This window comes from Theropithecus gelada, chromosome 2, assembly GCF_003255815.1.
Source record: "Theropithecus gelada isolate Dixy chromosome 2, Tgel_1.0, whole genome shotgun sequence".
NCBI lineage: Eukaryota > Metazoa > Chordata > Mammalia > Primates > Cercopithecidae > Theropithecus > Theropithecus gelada.
In genome coordinates this window covers 165,601,690-165,616,646 of record NC_037669.1, presented here as the reverse complement: position 1 = coordinate 165,616,646, position 14,957 = coordinate 165,601,690, and positions in this window count along the sequence as shown.

The window sequence follows — 14,957 nt, the reverse complement described above, 5'->3', positions numbered from 1 at the left end:
ATACCTAATGTAGATGACGGGTTGATGAGTGCAGCAAACCACCATGGCATGTGTATACCTTTGTAACAAACCCGTATATTCTGCACATGTATCCCAGAAGTTAAAGTATAATTTTTTTAAAAATTCCATTTATTTTTGTATATTGATCTTGTATCTTACAACCTTGCAGAACTCATTCGTTAGTCCTAAATGCTTTAATTTAATTCCTTAGGATTTTCTATATACAAGAACATGCATTATGCAAATAGAGATAGTATTACTTCTTCCTTTACAATCTAGATGCCTTTTATTTCGTGTTCTTACCTACTCACTCTAGCTAGAACTCCTACTGTAATATTGAATAGAAGCAGGCAGAACAGACAACTGTGTCTGATTCCAGACCAGAGGTTAAAAGCCCTCAGTTTGTCACCCTTTAGTATTATGTTAGCTGTGGGTGCTTCATAGATGCCCTTTATCAGGAGAAAATTTCCTTCCAATCCTAGCTGGTTGAGTGCTTTTATCATAAAGGGTGCTAAATTCTATCAAATACTTTTACTGCATCTATTGACATGATAATGTAATTTTGTTTTTTAGTCTGTTGTTGTAGTATTTTATATTAGTTGATGTCCATTGTCAAACCCATCTTGTATTGGTGGAATAAATCCCATTCTGTCATGGCATTTAATATTTTATGTATTCCTTAATTTGACTCATTAGTATTTTTTAATTTTTGTGTGTATATGTATGAGATATTGGTCTTTAGCTTTCTTTTTTGGTGATGTTTTTGTCCGGTTTTGGTATCAGGGTCATACTTGCCTCATAAGATGAGTTAGGAATGTTCTCTCCTCTTGTAGTTGTTGGAAGAGTTTGTGAAGATTGTGTATTTTTTTAAAACATTTTTACTTATTTCTTCTTTTTTCTTTCTTTCTTTCTTTTTCTTTTCTTTTTTTTTTTTTTTTTTTTTTTTTTTTTTAGAGACAGGGTCTTGCTATGTTGCCCAAGCTGGTCTCGAATTCTTAAACTCAAGTGCTCCTCCTGCCTCAACCTCCTAGCATTACAAGTGTGAGCCACTGGGCCCAGACCTTGTAAATTATTTTTTAAGTGTTTGACATAATTCACAGTGAGGCCATCTGGTCTGGAATTCTTGTGTAGGAGGTTTTTTTTTTTTTAATTATAAATTTAATCTCTTTACTTGTTATGATTGTATTCAGAGTTTTTTGTTATTCTAAAGAAAGTGGCCATTGTTTGTCTTTCTAGAGGTTTGTTCTTTTTATTAAATATATCTAATTTCTTGTCCTGTAATTGTTCATATTTTTCATTTATAATGCTTTGTATTCCTAGAAGTTTAGTTCCTCAAATAATCAACTTTGGTTTGTTAATTTTCTTTTCTACTATGAACATTTTTAGTTAATATTTACTAACGTTATTGAAATTGTAAAAAAACAAATCTGTCATTTTTCAGAAATGGTACAATTCTTTACACAGAAAACAAGAAGAATGTAGCACTGTTTCTGGGTACTAAGCTAATATTAAGAAGTTAACTGCTTTTCTATTCATCAGCCAATTATGGTATTTACTTTTCAAGTAATGGCATTTATTTTTATTATTTTTTAAGTGTTTTAAATTTTTATAGGTACATAGTAAGTGTATATATTTAGGGTTACATGAGATATTTTGGTACAGACATACAATGTGTAATAATGATATCAGAGTAAAGAGGATGTCCGTTATCTCAAGCATTTATCGTTTCTTTGTGTCATAAACATTAAGCTTATAGTCTTTTAGTTATTTTAAATGGTACAATAAATTATTTTTGACCAAGTCAGCCTATTGTGCTATCAAATATTAGATCTCATTTATTCTAACTATATTTCTGTACCCATTAACAATGTCTACTCCACCCTGCCATTATCCTTCCCAGACTCTGGTAACTATCATGCTATACTCTCTGTTTATGAATTCAATTGTATTAATTTTTAGCTCCCACAAATAAGTGAGAAAATGCAAAATTTGTCATTCTGTGCTAGGTGCTAGGCTTATTTCACTTAATATAACATCCTCTAGTTCCATCCATGTTGTTGCAAATGACAGGATCTCCTTCATTTCTATGGACAAATAGCACACGATTGTGTTATGTACAACATTTTCTTAATCCATTCCTCCTTCAGTGGACACAGGTTGATTCCAAATCTGGACTGTTGTGAGTAATGCTGCAATAAACATGGGAGTGCAGATATTTTTTTGATAGACGGATTTCCTTTCTTTTGGGCATATACCTGGCAGTAGGATTGCTGGATCATATGGTATTCTATTTTAGTTTTTTGAGGAACCTCCCCACAGTTCTTCAAAGTGGCTGTTCTAGTTTACATTCCCATCAACAGTGTATGAGGCTTTCTTTTTATCCACATCCTCACCAGCATTCACTATTGCCTGCCTTTTGGGTAAAACCATTTTAACTGGATAAGATTAACATCTCATTGCAGCTTAGATTTGCATTTCTCTGATGGTCAATGATGTTGAGTACCTTTTTATATACCTGTTTGTCTTTGTTTTTTTTTTTTTTTAGAAAATGTCTATTCAGATATTTTGTCCATTTTTTAATTGGATTATCAGATTTTGCATTACTGAGTTGTTGTACTTTCTCACACAGTCTGGTTATTAATCCCTTGTTAGATGAATAGTTTGCCAATAGTTTTCGCATTCTGTGGGTTTTCTTTTCATTTTGTTGATTGTTTCTTTTGCTGTGCAGAAGCTTTTTGACTTAATGTGATCCAAATTGTCCATTTTTGCTTTGGTTGCCTATGCTTTTGGGGTATTACTAAAGAAATCTTTGCCTACTACAATGTCCTGCATAGTTTCCTCAAAGTTTTCTTTTAATAGTTTTATAGTTTGGGGTCTTAGATTTAAGTTTTTAATCCATTTTTATTTTATTTTTGAATATAGTGAGAGATAGGAAACTAGTTGCATTCTTCTGCATATACATATCCATTTTTCCCAGTACCATTTATTGAAGAGACTGTCCTTTCCTCAATGTATGTTCTTGGCACCCTTGTTAAAAAATGAGTTCACTGTAGGTGTTCGTATTTATTTCTGGATTCTCAATTCCATTTCATTGGTCTAGGTATCTGTTTTTATGCCAGTAGCATGCTGTTTTGGTTACTATAGCCCTGCAGTATAATTTGAAGTCTGGTAATGTGATTCCTCCAGTTTTATCCTTTTTGCTCAGGATGACATTGGCTATTCTGGGTCTTTTGTGGTTCTCTAGGAATTTTAGGATTTTTTTCTCTATTTCTATGAATTATTTTATAGGCATTTTGATAGGAATTGCATTGAATCTGAAGATCACTTTGCATAATATGGGCATTTTAGCAATATTGATTCTTCCAAACCATGAACATGGAATATTTTTCCATTTTTTTGTGTCCCCTTCAATTTATTTCATCAACATTTTAGAGGCTTCATTGTTGAGCTCTTTCAATTTTTTAATGAAGTTTATTCCTGGGTATTTTATTTTATTTATAGCTACTAGAAATGTGATTACTTTCTTGATTTCATTTTCAGATTGTTTGCTCTTGGCATATGGAAATGCTACTGATGTTTTGATGTTGATACTTTATCCTAGAATTTTACTGAATTTATCAGTTCTAACAGTTTTTTAGTAGAATCTTTAGATATTTTCCAAATATAGGATCGTATCATCCACAAAGATAACTTGACTTCTTCCTTTCCAATATAGATGCCCTTTATTTATTTCTCTTGTCTGATTGCTCTAGCTAGTACTCTTCCAGTACTAGGTTGAATAACAGTGGTGAAAGTGGGCATCCTTGTCATGTTCCAGATCTTAGAGGAAAGCATTCATTTGATACTAGCTGTGTGGGTCAATCATATGTGTCTTTTATTGGGTTGAGGTATGTTCCTTCTAAAGACAGTTTTTTGAAGGTTTTATTTTTATCATGAATGAATGTTGAATTTTATCAAATGCTTTTTCAGCACCAATTGACGTTATCATTTGATTATTTGACTTCAGTCTGTTATGATATATCACATTGATTGATTTGCATATATTGAATCATCCTTGCATCCTTGGAATAAATCCCACTTGGTCATGATGCATGACCTTTTTAAGATGTTGAATTCATTTTGCTAGTATTCTGTTGATGTGTTTTGCATCAATGTTCATCAGAAATATTGGCCTGTAGTTTTCTTTTTTTGACATTTCCTTGTGGTTTTGGTATCAGGATAATAATGGCCTTGTAGAATGAGTTTGGAAGTATTCCTTCCTTCTCTATTTTTCAGAATAGTTTGAGTAGAATTAGTATTAGTTCTTTAAATGTTTGGTAAAATTCAGCAGTAAAGCCATTGAGTCCCAGATTTTTCTTTGCTGAGAGAATATTTAATATGCTTTTATCTCATTAATTGTTATTGGTCTCTTTAGGTTTTGGATGTCTTAACTGTTCAATCCTAGTAGGTTGTACATGTCTAGGAATTTGTTTATTTCTTCTAGGTTTTCCAATTTAGTTGCATATGGTTGCTCAAAATAGCTTCTCATGATCCTTTGAATTTCTGCAGGATCACTTGCAATGTCTCCTTTTTCTTTTCCTTTTTCCCCTTCCCTTCCCTTCCTTTCCCTTTTCCTTCCTTTCCCTTTTCCTTCCTTCCTGCCTTCCTGCCTTCCTGCCTTCTTGTCTTTCTTTTTCTTTTCTTTTCTTTTCTCTTTCTTTCTTTCTTTCTTTCTTTCTTTCTTTCTTTCTTTCTTTCTTTCTTTCTTTCTTTCTTTCTCTTTCTTTCTNTCCTTCCTTCCTTCCTTCCTTCCTTCCTTCCTTCCTTCCTTCCTTCCGTCTGTCTGTCTGTCTGTCTTTCTTTTTTTCTTCTTTCCTTCTTGAGACAAAGTCTTGCTCTGTCCCCCAGGCTGGAGTGCAGTGGTGCAACCATAACTCACTGCAACCTTGACCTTGCAGGCTCAATAGATCCTTCCACCTCAGCTTCCTCAGTAGCTGGAACTACAGGTACACACCACCATGCCTGGGTAATTTTTTCACTTCTTGTAGAGATGGGATCTATCCATCTTGCCCAGGCTGGTCTCTAATTCCTGGACTCAAGTGATCTGTCCACCTCAGCCTCCCAAAGTGTTGGGATTACAAGTGTGAGCCACTGTCCACAGCTTGAAATATCTCCTTTTTCATCTCCAATTTTATTTATTTGGGTCTTCTGTGTTTTTCTCTTAGTCCTGCTGTAGGTTCACAATTTTGTTTATCTTTTCAAAAAGCAAACTTTTTATTTTGATCTTTTATATTTTCCTTTGGTACAATTTCATTTATTTCTACTCCGATATTTATGATTTCTTTTCTTCTACTAATTTTGGGTTTGGTTTGCTCTTGGTTTTCTAATTCTGTTAAATGTATCATTAGATTGTCTATTTAAAGTTTTTCTACTTTTTTGACATAGGTACTTATTGCTATAAACTTTCCTTTTAGTACTGCTTTTGCTGTATCCCATAGGTTTTGGTATGTTGTGTTTCATTTTCATTTGTTTTGTGACATATTTAAAATTTCTTTCTTAATTTCTTCATTGACCCACTGGTCACTCAGGAGCATATAATTTAATTTCCAAGTGTTTGTATAGATTCCTAAGTTTCTCTTGTTACTGATTTCTAGTTTTATTTCATTGTGGTCAGGGAAGTTACTTGATATAATTACATTTTTTGAATTTTTTAAAAACTTGTTTTGTGGCCTAACATATGGTTTATTCTTGAGAATGATCCATGTGCTGAGGAGAATTATGCGGCCATTGAGGGAAATGATCTGTAAATATCTATTAGGTCCATGTGGTCTGTACTGCTGATTAAGTCTGGTGTTTCTTTGTTGTTTTTCTATCTGGATGATGTGTCCGGTGCTAAAATGGGATGTTTAGGTCTCCAGCTATTATTGCATTGTGATCTAACTCTTTAGCTGTAATAAATTTCGCTTTATAAATCTGTATGCTCCTCCGGTACTATGTACATATATATTTATAATTTTTATAACCTCTTACTGAATTGACCTCTTAACCATTGTATAATTACCTTCTTTGTTTCTTTTACAGTTTTTGACTTGAAATCTGTCTTATCTAAGTATAGTTATTCTTGTACCTTTTTGATTTCCATTTGTGTGGAATCTCTTTTTCCACCCCTTTATTTTCATTCTATGTCTGTCTTTACAGGTAAAGTGAATTTCTTGTGGGTAACAGACAGTTGGGTCTTTTATTATTATTTAGCCACTCCATGTCTTTTGACTGGAGAGTTTAGTCCAGTTTCGTTCAATGTTATTATTGATAAATAAGGCCTTAGTGCTGCCATTTTGTTACTTATTTTCTGTTTGTTTTGTGGTCTTCCCTTCCTTCCTTCCTGTCTACCTTTTCGTGAATATGATTTTTCTTTGGTAGTCAATTTAAATTCTTTTTTTTTGTTTTTGTATGTGTGTGTGTATTTGTATCTGTTGTAGGTTCTTTGATGTGAGGCTACCATGGGGCTCTCAAATAACATCTTCTAACTCATTATTTAAATCTGATGACAATTTAACTCTGATTGCCAAAAAAAAAAAAATAACAAATAATCAAAGACAAAACTAATAAAAATGTTACACTTTAACTTTATTTTCCCCTACTTTTAAAGTTTTTGTTTCCATTTACATCTTATTACATTGTCTGTCTCTTAAAACGTTGTTATAGTTATTTATTTTCATAGATTCCTTTTAGTCTTCCTATAAGATATGAGTTGGTTATTACAAGGTTATAATATACTGTATTTGTCTATGTACTTACAATTTGTCTATGTACTTACAATTACCAATGAATTTTGTACCTTCAGATGATTTCTTATTGCTTGATAATGCCCTTTATTTCACACTGAAGAACTGTTTTTAGCATTTATTGTAGGACAGTTCTCATATTGGCAAAATCCCTCAGCTTTTGTTTGTCTGGGAATATTCTTATTTCTCCTTTATTTGGATAATATTTTCATTGTATATTCTAAGATAAAAGGTTTTTTCGTTCAGCACTTTGAATATATCATGCAACTCTCTCCTGGCTTGTAAGATTTCTGCTGGGAAGGTTGAAACCTATTGGAGGTCCTTTGTATATTATTTGTTTCTTTTGCCTTGCTGCTTTTAGGATCCTTTATTTATGCTTGGCTTTTGGTAGCTCAATTCTTAAATGTCTTGAGGTAGTTTTATTTGAATTAAATCTGCTTGGTGTTCCATAACTTTCTTGTACTCGAATGTTGATATCTTTATATAGGTTTGGGAAGTTCTCTGTTATTATCTCTTTGAATATACTTTCTACTCCATTCTCTCACTCTTTCTTCTCTTTAAGTCCAATAACTCTTACATTTGACTTTTTGAGACTATTTCCGTATATTTTAGGCATGCTTTATTCTGTTATTCTTTTTTTTTTGTTTTCTCCTCGGTGTATTTTCATACAGTTTCTCTTAAGCTCACTAATTCTTTCTTCTGCTTGATCAATTGAGAGGCTCTGATGCATTCTTCAGCTGTTCAATTGAATTTTTCAACTTGAGAATTTCCGCTTGATTGAAAAATTATTTCAATCTCTTTGCTACATACATCTGATAGGATTCTTAATACCTTCTCTGTGTTATTTTGAATTTCCTTGAGCTTCCCCAATACAGTCACTCTGGAATTTGTCATTGGTTCCTTATTCAGTTCATTTGGTGAGTCACGTTTTCCTGGATGGTCTTGACGCTTCTGGATGTTAGTCAATGTCCGGTCATTGAAGAGTTAAGTATATATTCTAACTTTCAGAGTCTGGGTACCCATCCTTCTGGAGAAGGCTTTTCAAGTATTCAAAGCAAATTGAGTATTGTGGTTTAAATCTTGGGTCACTGCAGCTTTATGTGCATTAGGGGGCACCCCAAGCCTAGTAATGCTGTGACACTTGCAGAATTATAAAGGTACCACCTTGATGATCTTCAGTAAGATCCAGGGTAATTACCTGGCAAAGTCTTTTGGTCCTTTCCCTAACTTTCCCCTAAACAGAGTCTCTGTCTCTCTATAGTGAGCTGCTTGGAGTTGGGGGAGGAATGACACAAGTCCTCCCATAGCCACCACTGCTGGGATGATGCTGGGTCACACTTGAAGCCAGCACAGTACTGGGTCTTGCCCACAGCCTGTGCCCAAGGCCTCTTTAGTCAGCAGGTGGTAAATCCTGCCAGGCCTGGGTCTCTCCTTTCAGAGAATTAGGCTCCCTTCTGGTTCAGGAAGGGTCTAGAAATGTGGTCCAGGAGCTGTGGCTTGAAATAGGGGACTTTAGGAATCTGCTTGGTAATTTATTTTACTGTGGCTAAACTGTACCCACTTTGCTAGACAAAGTCCTCTTCACTTTGTTCTCTTTTCCTCAAGCAGAAGGAGTATCTTCCCAAGGTCTCCACAGCTGGGAATCCACTAGGTCACACCTGAAGCCAGCACGGTACTGAGGCTCACCCAAGGCCTGTGGCAACTATTGTGTGACTAACACTGATGTGTATTCACAGCCCAAGGACTTTTTAGTCAGCAGGTAATAAAACAGGCCAGGACTAGGCCTTTGCTTTCTGCTTCTGCCTTCTGCCTTCATTATTTGAAAAATAGTTTTGCTAGAAATAAGATTCTTCGGTGACAAATATGCACTGTTTTTTTTCTTTCAGCATTTTGAATATCCTGTTGCCTTCTGGGCGTCAATGTTTCTGATGTGATGTCCTCTGCTAATTTTTTTTTTTTTTTTTTTTTGAGACGGAGTCTCACTCTGTCGCCCAGGCTGGAGTGCAGTGGCCGGATTTCAGCTCACTGCAAGCTCTGCCTCCCGGGTTTACGCCATTCTCCTGCCTCAGCCTCCCGAGTAGCTGGGACAACAGGCTCCCGCCACCTCGCCCGGCTAGGTTTTTGTATCTTTTTAGTAGAGACGGGGTTTCACCGTGTTAGCCAGGAAGGTCTCGATCTCCTGATCTTGTGATCCGCCCGTCTCGGCCTCCCAAAGTGCTGGGATTACAGGCTTGAGCCACCGCGCCCAGCCGAGCCTCTGCTAATCTTATTGAGGCTCACCTGGATGTGATGGGTCATTTTTCTCTTGTTGCTTTTAAGATTTTCTCTTTGTTTTTCAACATTTTTTTATGGATGTTACTTCAGGAAACTGGGTTCCCTTCTGGCCCAGAGTGGGTCTAGAAATGTTGTCCAGGAGCTACAGCTGGAACGGGAGCTCCGTGACTCTGCTTGGGCTTAATTTTACTGTGGCCAAGCTGATATCCAAGTTGCAAGACAGGGTCCCCTTTATTTTTCCCTCTCGTTTCCTCAAGCAGAAGGAGCATCTCCTGAAGCTGGGAGCTATGTTGCTTGGAATTGGGAGAGCGGTGGCCCAAGCACACACTTGGCCATCTCAGTTGGTGTGTCTCACTGAATCTTATGCACCCCAAGTCCACCGGTTCTGCACCCAGCACAGCACCAGGACTTCCCAGGAATTACAGTCCTTGTGTCCTATGCCATCTTTCAAGTTTATTTAAGGACCCAGAGTTTATTAGCCCATGGTGGTGGGACCAGTCAAAACTAAGGTTTCAACAGCTGGGATGGACAATTCCTCTCCGGCTAGGGCTAATCTAAATGCTCCCTCCTTGTGTGCATTCTGAATTCTGCCCTGTTTTGCTCTCTGCTCTGACAAGGGAGCTCTGAGTTCCAATGCAACTTCCCACAATACTTTGCTCTCCCTCTCCGAAGCACATAGACTCTTTCTCCCTAAGCCACGGAGCACTGCCAGGGGAAGCGGGAGATGGCATGTTGGCTGCACAAGACTGTCTTTTCTACCCTGTTCAGTGCCTCTTTCCTTGATGTGATGTGAAAAGCAGGCACTGTGGTCACTCACCTAGTTTTTGCTTCTTATGAAGCTGTTTTCTTGTGTGAATAGTTTATCCATATGGTGTTCCTGGAGGGGTACAATCACTGGAGGGTTCTGTTCGACCATCTTGCTTCCTTGTTTTGGTGATTTTGTCTATTGTTACTCAATCATCTATTGTATTAATTTTCATTCTAATACATATGATTATTTTCCTTCTGCTTGCTGTGGATTTAGCTTGTTCTTTTTCTGTTGTCTTAACAGGGATACTTAGTTGTTGATTTGAGGTCAGTCTTTTAATGTAGGTATTTACAACCATAAATTTACCTCTTAGCAGGGCTTTAACTGCATTCTGTAAGTTTTAATACGTATGTCTTCATTATTCATCTTGTTTTCTACTTTACCTTGTGGTTTCTTCTTTGACTCATTGGTTATTTAGCAGTATGCTTTTTAATTTTCACATGTCTGTGAAATTCTCAAATGTATTTCTGTAATTCATTTCCAGTGTCACTCATTGTAATAAAATGCCCCTCTTTATCTCTTTTTTGTTGTAAGGTCGAACTTTATCTGACATTACTATAGTCATTCCAGCTTTCATTTGCATTAAGTGAACATTTTCTGTTGTAACATTTTAAAATAATAGTTTTATACTAAAATTTTTAGCTATATTCTTAGTAGTTGCTTTCAAGCTTACCATATACATCTTAACTATTAGGATCTACTATCAGGTTTATACTAACTTAATTTCAATGTAATATAAAAAGTTGACTTCTATATAGCTGTATTCCCTCTTCCCTCTTTCTGTGGTATTGCCGTTATATATATTACACCTATCTGTGTCACAAACCCAATAATACCTTGTCAAACTTATTACTTTATGTAATTTTATGTCTATTAAAAACACTGAGAAATAAAGAGCAAGTGCATACTTTTAGAACTTGTTACATTTACCTCCATTTTTCCCATTTTTGTTTCTCTTTGTTTGTTCCTGTGGATTTAACATGTGGTTTCATTTTCTTATTCCAGTACAACTCTGCTTCTACCCATCTCCTTTTTCTGTTCTTGTCAAATATATTATATTTCTATATGTTATAAGTGCCACAATGTAATTATTTGCATATTGTTTTACATAATCACTTTGTAAATTATTAAAGAGAATAAAAAATAGCCTTTTTATTGCCTTTTATAGTTACATTATTAAATTTATTGGTGCTCTTTTTTGGCTCATGTGGATTTGAATTTCCATGTTGATAGGCTTTTGGTCTGAAAAACTTTCTTTAGTATTTTTTTTTGTAAGGTGCATCTCCTAGCAATAAATCTCTCAGCTTTTTCATTTTTGGAATGTCTTTATTTTGCCTTCAGTATTTGAAAAATAGTTTTGCTAGAAATAAGATTCTTGAGTGACAAATATGCACTGGTGTTTTTCTTTCAGCACTTTGCACATCCTATTGCCTTCTGGGCTTCATTGTTTCTGATGTGACGTCCTCTGCTAAACTTATTGAGGCTCTCCTGGATGTGATGCGTCATGTTTCTCTTGTTGCTTTCAAGATTTTCTGTTTGTCTTTCAACATTTTTTTATGAAGTGTTGTTTGGGTATAGATTTCTTTGAATTTATCCTACTTGGAGTTTGTTGAGCTTCTTGAATGTGTGGATTAATGTCTTGTTTTGCAAATTTGAAAAGCTTTTAGTCATTATCTCTGCAAATATTTTTATATTCCTTACTTTTTCTCCATTCTTTCTGATTTCCCCATTACATATTTATTGGTGTACTTAAAGTTGTCTCACATTTCTGTGAGGTTGTATTCATTTTTCTATTTTCTGTTAGTTACTACTGCTAGGTGTCACCTTTTTTTTCTTCTTTCACAAACACACATAAACATTAAATTTATCATCTTCTCACGGCACACAGTACCAGGACCCATGACCCCTCCTCAATGTAAATATTAACATCAAATAATAGTGATAAATATAAGTCAGCAGAAAAATAGGATCTCTGGAAGCACCATTATGAAGTGGATTTGGAGACAGGTGATCTGAACTTGTTTCCTGGACCCACCACTTTTTGGCTACATAAATTTAGGGAAACTCGTATCTTAACATATTAGAGATTGTCATCTGTGATATTGATGGTGAGGGTAGAAATAGAAGCTGTCTCAGAGGGTTGCTGTAAGAAATAATTGTAAAGCGGTGGCAATAGTGTAGTGTATACATGAAAATGATACCTAATAATATTACTAGGTAGAAGAAATATGAGGTACTTTAAAGCAGTATTCTCCAATCGAACTTTCTGTGAGGAAGAATATTCTCTGTCTGCCCCATCCAAGAAAGTAGTCATTAGCCACAAGTGGATGTTGAGCAATTGAAATTTGGCTAGTGTAAGTGAGAAATTGACATTTAAATTTGATCTAATTTTAAATTATTTAAATTTAAATAGTCACATGTGGCAAGTGGCTACTATATTGGGCAGTACAGCATTTAGGGCCATATATTAGACAACAAAAGGTAAGAAAGGATTTCTCTTTTTGTTTTTGGAGCACCTGTTATTGGTGCCCTGTAAATGACTCCTTGGTTTTCCTGATTCTTGAGCTGAGATAGTTCCTTGGGGCTAGAAAAAGTGCCAGTAAATGTAGAGACATCAGAACACTGTGACGTAGACTTGACTAAGGATTTAAAAGTATAGAAGAGTGTGTAAAATGAATTTATTAAGTAAAATTATTTATAAGATAAGTGAAACCACTAGCTAACTATATTTCCAGAGAGTCTAGGGAACACTTCCATCATGAAAGTGGTAAGGCATTCACTAGGGAGAGAAACACTGGCATCATTGAGAAGCTCAGTGGTGGCAGTTTCCTGATACTTATAGAAGTGGGCTTGCTTCTGTCAATGGGAATAATAAAGAACCAGGAGAGAGAAAACTGACGGCAGCAGCAAGACATCAAAGGCAAGAAAGGTGTAATTACCTGGTTGGCATTAAGGCCAGTATGACCAAGAGCCCTTGACTTGCAGCAATCTGTGACAAATGTATATAAAGCTTGGTGAGTCTAGGGGTGAGATAGATGAGTAGTCAACGATGATGTTGTTTGTTTACTAAATCCACAAAAGATCAAGAGTAAGTGACCAAGAAGATTGATGAGAGCCTTCAAAATAAAATAAAAATAATCACAATTTTTCACCTCGCTTCCAGACATGAGCCAGTTCTTTGACCAAGACATGAGACAGCTTTTCCCTTTAATGAAAGGACATTTCAAGTCCCCTTGAGGAAGAACTTTGCAATTCCACAGCAAGGATATGTGGTAGCAGTTTCCCCAGTCTTTCCCTGAAGGGTCTTATGGCTAATTTCCAAATTAACTCTGGAAAGTGGAGCACTGAGATCTTTCGATGGCTATTAGTTACATAATTTCAGGTGACACTATAATCAGATGACTCAAAAATGGCAACATGGCCCCTTTGATAGTATAGAAACTTGCAAAGGTGATAAATAAGAGTCCTGGTATCAGTCTATCTCAGAGAGGTTCTTGTGTGTTCATAGATACACCCTGTGATTTTTTAAAAACTCTCTAAGTGCATTATTGGGATGAATATACCAAATGATAGGAAAAGGGAAACACCTGGGTCTGATTCACAAACTAGTTTGGCTTATGTATTAGTCAGGTTTCTCCAGACAAACAAACCCAATATTTTATATATATAATATATTAATATCATATATTATATATAATATAATAAATATATATATATTTGTGTGTGTATGTATGTATATGTAAAACACAGTTTATTATAAGAAATTGGCTCACATGATTCTGGAGGGTAGCAAGTTTATATCTGCCATGTAGACTGGCAGGCCCAAGGCCCAGGAGAGCCAGTGGTACAATTCTTGTCTGAAGGCTGCCTGCCTGGAAACCCAGGAGAACCAACGGTGCAGGTGAAGTTTAAAGGCAACCTACTGGATAATTCTCTCTTACTTAATGAGTCCTGTCTTTTTGTTCTATTTGGGCTTTCAACTGATTGGATGAGGCCTATCCACATTATAGAGGACAATCTGCAGTACCCAAAGTTCATTGATTTAAATGTTTCATCCCATAAAGTTGGTACATAAAATTAACGATCACAACTTGATTACAATTGATGTGGGTTTAAATTGAAATGCTACTTTACTACAGCCCCATTCAGGAGGAAGTTTTCCTAGAAAAAAAAAAATGGTGATGGGAAAACTTCCCAGTGAGCAGAAAATATACTATTAAGTTACTCTTGTACCTAAACGTGGTCTGTAAATAGAAGTGGTCTTAGGTAAGAATATGAACGGACCCCTGAGGAGAAGCAAATGGTTTGGTTGCTTTGTTAGCGGCTACAAGAAACAAGATTGGCAGTTTAGAATTAAAGAGGTCTGGAAAGCAAGATGTGAGTAGACCTATGGGAATGGGTGGTATCAATTTTATGCGATTCTAACCTAAAAGTCTTGCAAATTTTGGTGTTCCCATGTCATTATCACTAGTGTACAGCAGAGCAGGCATTGAACAAAAGATGAATAGGATAACTCTTTAGATGGCATTTAGTGTCAATAATAGCCATGTTGACAGAGAAGAAGGCAGAGAAGTGTCCTCAAACAGGGGTTTCCTTTTACCAAAGTTGAACTAGCTACTGCCTACCCTAAACGTCTTACCTGCTAGCATTAGTCAGATGCTAAGCCCTCTACCTCTGTATGGCAGCATCCCCCAAGGAGACAAGACAGCCAAATTTTGAAAGTTAATACATTATACCTCTTTTATCCCAGAAAGAACAGTAATTTGTTAATATTTAAATTAATGTGTATTTACGGTATGGATTAGTCTTTTCTGCCCACCATGGCTCAGCACCACCATCCAAGGTGGTTATGGCTTACCATGATGAGATCTCCTTGGACCAAGTGGTCTGCACATGACCATGAGATCTTCATCACCCAGAAGCTGACAATCTGACAGAACAAAGGAATGGCATCTTGTAGGCACAGCTAAGGTTCCAGCATGGGGATGACAACTCTCATTATTGAAGCACTATTATTGAAAGCATGGTATATACTTTGAACCAATAGCCATTGTGTGGAGCTCTGTTCTGAACTACTAGAAAACGCAGATATAGAAACTAAGAAATAGAAC